The 8569-nt window shown below is 49.1% G+C and overlaps 1 long non-coding RNA gene across 1 annotated transcript; it reads right to left on the bottom strand.

Annotated features, from left to right (window-relative positions):
• Positions 1-308: 308 nt before the first annotated feature.
• LOC309684831 lies at positions 309-874 on the bottom strand. Its single transcript, XR_014270353.1, has 4 exons — positions 847-874; positions 706-764; positions 418-464; positions 309-333 (listed from the first exon to the last, which is right to left on the bottom strand). It is a non-coding gene; the product is annotated as an uncharacterized lncRNA (long non-coding RNA).
• Between the last annotated feature and the right edge of the window lie 7695 nt (positions 875-8569).

Here is an 8569-nt window from a genome sequence, read left to right as displayed (position 1 = left end):
CATCTGAAAAAAAAAAAAAAAAAAAAAGTTAGTCACACAACAAAACCACACGTGAATCTGTAGATTCGTATGACAACAGCATCATCCATTAACATCGCATCGGTCAACACGCAGTTTTCCTGTGACATCCCCAGCCCAGATGCACCGTGGCATTCTGCTCACCCGCTCTCCACTGATGCCACAGTCACATGCTGTGACGCTCATTGTTTGGAGCGCTTAAGAGTTACAAAATTACAATTGCATTTAAATACCTTACCAGCCACAGGCGCCTCCTCTCTACAACACAGCTCGCCTAACATTCTCCTCCCATTCCAAATGCAGCCTGCACAGTACCTGCAAATCCAAAGGGAAATGCTTCACTGAGCTACCACAGAATACTTTGCTACGAGACGCCTACCCTGCCCACAACCCCCTCACCTGCTCGACAGCACGCGGCAGCACCCCACCGAGCCTGCGTGTGGCACCTGCAAAAATCCAAGAGATACAGCAAGTGCTGAGACGCTGCCCACAACCGTAGCCCCGGGCCACCGATTCTCATCTCCCGCCCCTTCCACGTGACAACTCGCCGGCCCATCCGCTACCGCTTTGCATCACCGCCTTCACCCTTGCGTGCCACCTGTAAAACCCAAACACCACCAGTCGCTTATCACTTCACTGGCCATACAACACCCAGACAACTAACCGGTACCCAATCACTCATCTTACCTGCACTGAATCAGCCCTGGTGCCTGTATCCCACAGTGCTCCTTGCTTCAAGCTTCCAACTGAAACAGAAAAATACCCTGATGTAGTCATCACAGAGCCACCGCTCACAGCTTCCCTCTAAGAGGCCACACACCTACCCACCTTCTGACAGAGCTCCGCTCGGCTCTCCTACATCGCCCCGCACAGCGCGTCCCCCTGCGCCTGAAAAAACAATATCAAAGAAGTCACCTGGAGACGGAGAGATAGCTTCATAATGACAAGTGTTCCCATTGACGAGTGTCATCTACAGCCCAACTACAGCCTGCCAGAAACAAAGCCCACTAATCTTAAACTCCACACAAAGCAGCCTCAATACCTTGGAGAGGCAATCTCCGTCGATACTGCTGAACAGACTCTCCCTCATAGCTCTGCTGCGCCCCTAAGAACATTACCAAAAAAAGCTGCCCACGCAACCCGCCGATGGCTACTCGATCCCAGGTGACTGTACCACCTTGGCCCCAACAGCCTAGCCAGAACACTGGGTTAAGGACACACTCTTACTGCCATCCCACCTACCCCTGACTCGACACCCCCGGGCAGGGCGGCTCTCAGCCTCACAAACACACAGATAGACAGACTGACGCTACACAAAATCCTACAATGTACCTCACAGATGAGAAAAAAAAAACCTCTCGCCGAGAATGATGACACCTCGACCAAAGACGTCATCGAGCAAAATGATGAGCGAGACCGTAATGGTGAACTGAGGGGCCTCGACGGAAACCCCGGAGAACAGGCAGAACGTCACGACCCGTGACAAGAACTGACTCGCCAAACTGCGAAGATGTTCGTGCAGAAAACCAGGCTTCAAGACCTAAGAGCGTAACGATGCGGGGCAGAAGGCCCGCGCCCTGAAAACGGATGGCCAGAGAGCAGAGCTGCTCACGCAGCTGGGAACCGCGCCGCAAATGAGGACCGTCCAGACATTTCCGTGACACCACACCTATCGACGATTTAGGCTTCTAATACAAGAAGAGCGGTGCCCGACTGGCGCTATGCCGATGAGTACAGGTGTTCGAGACTCCAGGGATGCCGCCTGAGGCACTGTGCCTTGCTCCTGGAGCTTAAACCCGAAAGCAAGATCCGACGAAGGTCTAGTACACCAAAGACAGACCACACCGATGACACCACAGACACAGGCTGGAACCGCCCTGCCCGGCACACGCTACCGTCGGGCTGAAGAGTAACCCGCTCCCTTTTCCTGCCTAAAGGGGATTGCTCCGCAACAGCCCTCCACCCTACACTAACTTTACAAATCCTTTCCCACAATTGTCTCCCTTGTCCCCTCTCCTGTGCCTGTTCTTCAACTCATCTTTCAAAGGGCCGGGCGTCCAAATCCATCCTTGACTTAACACGCAAAAAACAGCTAGCTGGTATGTTCCTGCAGTCACCGGGTCCATCATCTGCAAAATAAAGAAATAAAAAACGCCACCAAATCCAGAGTCATAAGCAACAATTAATTACAGCACCTAAGACACCAAAGAATCATAAAATTACCATTGCGCTTGCATAAAGTCACCGGTCACATGCTCCTCCTCGATACTACCCGGCCCACCTCAAATGCAGGAGACCGCAATGGAACAGACCTCATCGACACCCAAATCTAACTGCAAAACATCTGAGAAAGTCTGATGAACCTGACTCCCTTTCCCCTGTACCAAAGCTTCAGAACCCCTTTCTCTTCTCCTGAACTGACAGGGAAGGAACCCCGCTTCTTCCAGACAACTCCTGCCCTGTATGAGAGCCTCTGAACCCCCTCTTGTCAGCTGCCCCTCGGGGGCTGCTCTTCCGAGCCGTGCCCTGCAGGCAGCTCCTGCCTTCCCACGGACTCCGGGCTGCCTTACAGACCCACAAAGCCAGTGAAAACCACTATACCTTAAATCTCTGCTACTGTCTTGAGAAATGCTAACACTTCATATACGGATGTATAGAAGATGCTCACCCTAGCGCCCGCTAAATAATCTCATCGTTGCTCCTATTAAGAAAATTTATATTAACAACTTACACTGTATGTAACAAAACCGGTGAGAAAAACCCACAGAGTTCCATCTCCAATTAAGTCAGGAATTCCCGGAAAATGCAGGGTACCTGGAAAAAAAAGAAATACATACTATTAAACCATCTTACCATCCCTGAATGCTCAATACAAAACTACTAACCTAAAAAAAAAAAAAAAAAGGAAAAAGACATAACACATTTATTTTCTATTAAATACGCTGCTGAACGTTAACTGGTCTGGAAGGTCTTTCCTAGAACTTATGAATTCTCCTTCTCTAAATGTGAACACGCACCAGCCCTAACAGCTGAGCCAGCTCCAAAACTACATTTGACCACAGGATCAGCAAAAGACCTACACTGGAGACACCCAACTGCAGAATGAACTCACTCACCTGAGGCTGTGGCTCATATACCCCAGGCCCCGCCTTCTGCCCTTCCCACAACCCCCTGGGAAGGGGTGGGATGGACCAGCAGAAGACATAAAGGCCGCCACAGAGGAAGCAGCTCCTTTTCTCATCAGCCTTAAGTTTACAGCACGTGAGGGACTGAACAGGGAAAGTGGCGTTTACAAGAAAGGCCGATATCTGCTTTTGTACTGTGACTGAAGCGATGGCGTCAGCAAAGTGACCGGGTAAGTAATTCAACTTAATGTTCCATTGCGTAGATAGAAAGATTTAGAAATTATACTAAGCCCTAAAAGACACTAGTTTACTAAATGTAAAGCTGATATTATCATCAAAATTTATGTGCTTTAGTTTCCTTTCAAACAAAATACAGAGCTACGGGGTCATGCTTTACTTTTAGCGGGACCGTGCGTACTACCTACCTTCTGCCCGAATTATGTTCTGGATAGGATTGAACGACAAAGAGGAACTAGATCCCGTGAGAAAACCTTCCCAAAAATATCTCTGCTTGTACCATACATTATTTACTGTAAAGTGCTGACAATTTACAGCCCTACGTGATCTCTCCTTGACCGATACCGTTAACAGAACTAGATGAATCCAAAAGGACAGAAAGCACCAAAACACATGGAAATTCAATAAAAGTATCAGAAATGGTATGAAGCATTCTAAGTAACACCTGAGTACATAGAACAAAAATAAATTGCAAAAGACAACAAAAACTCGGAATGCATGGCTATAGAGAGTAGAGGCATTAGGAGGGGGCAGAGTAAGAAAATAAGGCTCGGAGCCACGGCGGATGCCTCGGACTTCCAGGAGGGCATCTGGGCAAATCACAGATGAATGAGTGAGAGAAGCACCTAATGGTGATACCCTCAATAGCAGAGAGAAAAATAAAGGAGCGTTGAATGGCAAAGAAAAAACAGAGGCTCTGACGGACCGAAAGAAAGGGAGATTAAGTGCTATGAGGTGCTGGGGAGATCGAGGAGCGTCTCGGAAGCGTCTTGACGGTGAGGAGAGGGGCGTCTATGAGGGCGGAGGGACCAAAGAAGGCTTGGGGATGACGAGGAGGAACTCTGGTGATCCTCTGAGTGGAGTACACATGGTCTCGGGTCGCAGGAGACTGAACGCAGCAATCCTAGGTAGTGTAGAAGAACAAATGAGTGCTCTACGGCTCAACGATGGCCCCACCTAAAGAGCTACAAGATGGATGTGGAGCACAGGGAAAGTGTCGGAAGTCGGAGGGACAGAAAAATGACTGGGAACATGATGATTGAATTTCAACAGAGTAACCGTGTCATTGGAGGGCCAGGGAACTAATAGAGGCACAGCTCGAGGGAAGAGAGGACGGAAGGACTGGGCTGGGTCTTGAAGAACGGTCTGGGAACACCTGCCCGCCGCAGTCACGAGGTTCAGACCGGAACCCCTTGCTTTCTAAACTCCTCAGAAAGGAGTCTAGGTGGAACCGGTCTTAGCCTCTGACCGTAAATAAAGGGTTTGTGCCCCAGGTTCTGTCACAAAGTTGATTTATTAACAGCTCGGGGCCTCCAAAGAGGGACCCCGTGGGTTCTTTTCCTGTGCTTTTTAAAGCCTCACATTCTATTTCGTAAGCTATTCATGCACGTGTTCACGTGAACAGTGTGGCTCTTGACCGATCAAATAGTTCAACGGTTATGTGTCCTCTTTGATGACTGCAGATTTAGTGCAGATGATTTTACCGTCTTATGCAGTTTCAGAATCTCTCTGTCTCATCCGTTGATGTATGTCATCTGTCTTCTGATGATTCTGGGCAGAACGGTCCCTTTTTTCATTTCGAAGCATTATAGTTTCCCCTTGACCGAAACAGTCGCTCTAATTCATAATGTTAAGTATACGATCTTCATTATTATTACTTATACAAGTTCATTAAGTTAGTTAGGTTACAATGTATCAAAGTCATGCAAAACTACTAGCGGTTCTTGCGCTAAGAAGGAGTTCCGCCAAAGTTTGCTACGTTGCTGTTACATCTTGCGGTCTAAGGCTTTGCTGATCTAGCTAGAAACACTAGGGAAATCTTTGGTTTCCCCCTCTGGGTAGCAGATACGGACTCAGGAACTCTTCCGAGGGAACAAGAGCGGTGTGATGCCTGCGATAAAGCTAAACGTATGCTAAGGGCAACCTTGAAAGCATCCATAGGTGTTGCAACATGGTGAGAGAGACCAAAGAAGACTCAGGGACGTGAGGAGGGAGTCCAGAGAGGCTGGGGACCAAACGGAAGCACACCAGATGGCAGAGAGGACGATAAGAGAACTCTGAGGCACAAACAAAGAGAGGACAGGTGTCTGAGGGAAAGAGCTCAGGCAGAAAATTTGATCAAGGATTGAGTAAATAAGAAAGAAAATCAAAAAATAGCGATGGCAATCTCAAAAGAAAATTTAAAAAGAGAGGGCACTAAGGAAAGGCAAGAAATAATTAAAAATAGAGACAGCAAAGGAGATAAATGTTGACAGACAGTCTTCAGAACATCCGTGATTAAAGAATCAAGGAAAAACTTAGAAAATAGTAATGGCAAACTAAAATGCAGGAGTAGGAAGAAAATTTAAAAAGCAATAGCACAAAGGAAGGCAATTTTTAAAGGATGGCAAAGAGACTAAAAGTAGGCATAGCAAGAACATTAAAAAAGCGATAGGCAACAGGGGAAGTAAAGACAAAGATTAACGGCAAACTAAAACAGATGTAAAAGAGAATTTTAAAAGCGATGGCACTAAGGAAAGACGAGAAAATTAAAAAAGATAAGCAATAAAGACAAACGGGATAAAAGTAGAAAATTTAACAAGAGAGGCGTATTAGGGAAACAGGCAAAAAAACAGAAACTATGAACAGCTAACTGAATCAGACACATAGAATGAAGATTTTAAAAAATGTCAGCATTAATGAAAGAAGAAAAAAGTTTAAAATAAACACAGACAACGAGATAAAAGCAGATAGAAAGAACAAGTTAAAAGCAAGAGCAATTAGACAAAGAAATATATAAAAAAGAAAATATAGGGACAGCAAACTAAATAAAAATCTTTAAAAGCAACAGGGTACATGACCAGCACAGAACACTTAATAAATGAGTATTGGCAACTTCATAAAAGTAAACATAGAAAGAGATATGGCAACAGGGTAAGAGGCAGACAGGAAAACATTACAAAATGGGGATAGCTAACTGAATAAAAGTTCACCTAGTGATAAAATTTAAAAAGCAAACAGATTAAGAAACAGGAGAGGGAGAGAAAATACAGCAGACAAGCTTATAGGTCAAGATAAAGACAAAGAGATTACTTACCAATTACTGTCACAGACAAACCAGGCACAACTTGGGGAAATTAAGTCATTGTTCCTCAAATAATGCAAATAAGAACAAATCCAAAAAACACCTTCCTGCCACCCCTCCCTCTTTTCCTGGGCGCCTCTTCTCTCCTGACTTCTCTACATCCCACCCCTGACCAACGCAGGGGGACATGGCATGGGGGTTGCGGCTCCTTCCTCCTCAGGCTCTTTCTGCTGCACTGTGGTGTCCCTCCCACGGGGCCACAGGTCCTGCCAGGAGCCTGCTCCAGCACAGGCTCTCGGCTTCCTTCAGGCACAGCTACCTGCTCCGGCCTCGAGTCCTCTACGCGCCGCAGGGGCATGTCGGCTCCACCCTGGACCTCCCTGGACTGCAGGGGGACAGCCTGCCTCACCATGGTCTTCACCACAGGCTGCAGGAGAATCTCTGCTCTGCTTCCTACCAGCGCTGCCGATGGGCTCAGCTTTAACCAGCAGCACATCCGTTGCAGAGTGGGAACTGGCTGTGCCCAACATGGGACCAACAGGCGGTGTCTTCTCACAGAACCCACCCCTGCAGCAACCGCCCCAGCTAACGACACCTCGCATGGTAAACCCAATACAACAGCGATGGGCTACAGGCCAGGAAGGAGGAAGCAACAGGGAACCACGCTGACAGAGATGAAAAAAAAAACAACCAAACAAGAGCAATGGGCCACAAGGCAGAGAAGGAGGAACTAAAAAAGGGGACAGTGAGGTAGACAGAGATAAACTGAAACATACCAAAAAACCTTGATGAGCTGAAGGGGAGAGACAGAGCAATTAAAGAATGGGGATGGGGAGCCAGGCCGAGAGAGAACGATGAAGGTAAAAATGGACTGTGGGACACATCTTTTTATATTCTAAAATCCTTTATGTAATAGAGGAGGTTTTTTGTAGAGTAGATTTGTATTTTGAACACCTTCGCTATACACAAACAAATAGTCCTATGTCAATAGATAGTAAAATGAGAGGGTTTTCTCTATTTCAATGGCTCCCACCCATGTTTCCAGATTGTAATGTTTTCTAATGTCCCCTATGAATGTCCCTCCTCTGACGCATACGCCCCCCACCATGGACCTTGGGCTGCCGTAAATGGCATCATCCTATTTCAGCGTATGACCAAATAGGCCAGAAGAAAGAGGAAGGATTGAGGTGGACATGCGGCACCTCCTTTAAAGATGAGAAGTATTTGAAGACTTCAAATGAGTGTTGCTCCATTGGATGAAATTTTGCAGCCATTATTAGTGTGTCAGTAAAGCTGCTGTCTGTTCTGGGGAAAGGGCTTGTCCCTCCCCTTTTCCTTCAAGTGGAAATGTATGCGTGTGATTCTATACTAAAAAATAAAAAAAATAATAATAAAAAAAGGGGAGGAGGGAGGGGAAAGGGGTGGGGAGGAGGGAGGGGAAAGGGGGGGGGAGGAGGGAGGGGAAAGGGGTGGGGAGGAGGGAGGGGAAAGGGGGGGGGAGGAGGGAGGGGAAAGGGGGGGGGAGGAGGGAGGGGAAAGGGGGGGGGAGGAGGGAGGGGAAAGGGGGGGGGAGGAGGGAGGGGAAAGGGGGGGGGAGGAGGGAGGGGAAAGGGGGGGGGAGGAGGGAGGGGAAAGGGGGGGGGAGGGAGGGAGGGGAAAGGGGGGGGAGGAGGGAGGGGAAAGGGGGGGGGAGGAGGGAGGGGAAAGGGGGGGGGAGGAGGGGGGGGGGAGGAGGGAGGGGAAAGGGGGGGGAGGAGGGAGGGGAAAGGGGGGGGGAGGGGAAAGGGGGGGGGGAGGGGAAAGGGGGGGGGAGGAGGGAGGGGAAAGGGGGGGGGAGGAGGGAGGGGAAAGGGGGGGGGAGGAGGGAGGGGAAAGGGGGGGAGGAGGGAGGGGAAAGGGGGGGGGAGGAGGGAGGGGAAAGGGGGGGGAGGAGGGAGGGGAAAGGGGGGGGAGGGGGGAGGAGGGAGGGGAAAGGGGGGGAGGAGGGAGGGGAAAGGGGGGGGAGGAGGGAGGGGAAAGGGGGGGGGAGGGGGGAGGGGAAAGGGGGAGGGAGGAGGGAGGGGAAAGGGGGGGGGAGGGGAAAGGGGGGGGGAGGAGGGAGGGGGAGGAGGGAGGGGAAAGGGGG

The sequence above is a fragment of the Vanellus vanellus genome, assembly GCF_965231255.1.
Source record: "Vanellus vanellus genome assembly, contig: HAP1_SCAFFOLD_1993, whole genome shotgun sequence".
NCBI classification, from domain to species: Eukaryota; Metazoa; Chordata; class Aves; order Charadriiformes; family Charadriidae; genus Vanellus; species Vanellus vanellus.
The sequence above is the reverse complement of the archived record's forward strand: the minus strand, read 5'-3'. Positions and strand labels throughout refer to the sequence as shown.